Genomic DNA, 1696 nt, shown 5'->3' with positions numbered 1-1696 from the left:
ACCCTCTTGGGCAGGAGCTGGAGCAGTACAGGGCCTTGCTGCAATATGAACAATTTCTATTGAAATTTGCACGAGGATACTGTTTTATCTGATTGTAAGTTTGATTGATAGTAGGGTACCTAGAGTCCTTGTACAGGTGTTCTTTATTATTTGTTTCCAGCTTACAGAACACATTAATAGGGACTTGCCTTTCCTTCTTCCATCAAGTGCAGAGGCATTTTTCTTTCTGTAATGATTTAACTGAACTGTGTTAGTGATTGATCCTTCTGGCTGCTCTTAGCTACCATGTGATAGTCACTCTGTTTGCAGAGCTGTAGAGGCACCTGTAAGTGCCTTTTCCAAAGCGGTTCACACTGACATCCATCTGTACTCGCTGTATAACTGTTTATATGAATTCTACTACTGGCTTAACATCCTGACCTCTTATCCTAAGGTATGCTCTGCAAAATCCCCTCTTACCTCCCACTTAGGCTGTAAGAAATGGGTTAATACATTTAAGGAAGCCTAAACCCTGTATGGTGACTGGAGTCTCTGTCAGAAGGTGGAAAGCAACCTTGACAGAGTTTTGAAGGGAAAGCAACCAAACCAGTAAGGAAATGGACTGCAGATACTGAAGCTGAAAAGTGTCATGTTTTACTACAGCACTAACCTGAAGGGCTAAGCATAAACTTCCTTTACCCTCATATACCTTGTACACTATAACACTGTCTACAACTCCACTGGTCCCATGGGATATGTATTTGCTGCTGTGAGCGTGGCAGATAGTTTCTGAATAGCTGGCATCCCTAAATATGGATTGGGCTGTAGCCTCAGGCTTTCTGAAGTGCTGCAAGTGCTGTAGATTCCTCAGCAACACTATAAATGCAGGCAATTTAGCTACAACGGCAGTTGTTTCAACTGCTTTCTCCTTCCTTTCCTAACGGGTGCCCTATTTGGAAGTATTTAGCTTGTGGTTTGAGTTGTGGCTCAGAATTACTCATGGATGTGTTGCAAAATGTTATCTTCCCCTTTCTACGGAAAAATCTTGCAGACTGGTGGGAAATGCTAGGGATAGGGGTTACACATGGATCTGCTGTATTGTTAGCCCAGTGCCCCTTAAATCTGGGTGTGTTTGTCTTACAAAGGAGCAAACCATTCTACCCCCTAGTTTTTCAGTTGTTCTTGGGGCAAGTGCGGTGTGACATTCTAGTTCTTTTTTTATCAAATGTGTGAAACAATGCTCCTGCTGCAGCAGCAGTGCTGAGTTCAGTGGGAGCGACTCCAACATGCTGCCCTGGGTCCACCAACAGTGGGCATGGTGAAAGACTTGCCTCTGCTGCCGTGCCTGTACAGCCATGGGGAGAGCAGCTGCTGGGGTGGAGTTAAGTTTCCCCCCTTATGCTGACAGCAGTCTTCCTCCAACACTTGGATGTTATGGCCATGATTTTGACAGAATGTGGAAAATGCATAGCTCGAATATATTTTTATGTTGTTCTGACACCCCCTGCCTTGAGCAGTTTTGTACATAGGAGCCCCGGTAGGCAGGGCAATGCCAGGGATCGGTGGCTGTCACTTGCACTAGCAGTGTTATTTTTCCATGTAGGTTCCTGATGCTGCTGAGGAACCCACAAAGCAGCTGTGTCAGGTCCAGCGACCACCAGCATGTCGAGTAGATTTTCATCTTCAAAGAAGCCATTGACGCTCCGTGCCCCGCGCC

This window comes from Falco rusticolus, chromosome 12, assembly GCF_015220075.1.
Source record: "Falco rusticolus isolate bFalRus1 chromosome 12, bFalRus1.pri, whole genome shotgun sequence".
Taxonomy (NCBI): domain Eukaryota; kingdom Metazoa; phylum Chordata; class Aves; order Falconiformes; family Falconidae; genus Falco; species Falco rusticolus.
Note: the sequence above shows the minus strand (reverse complement) of the source record.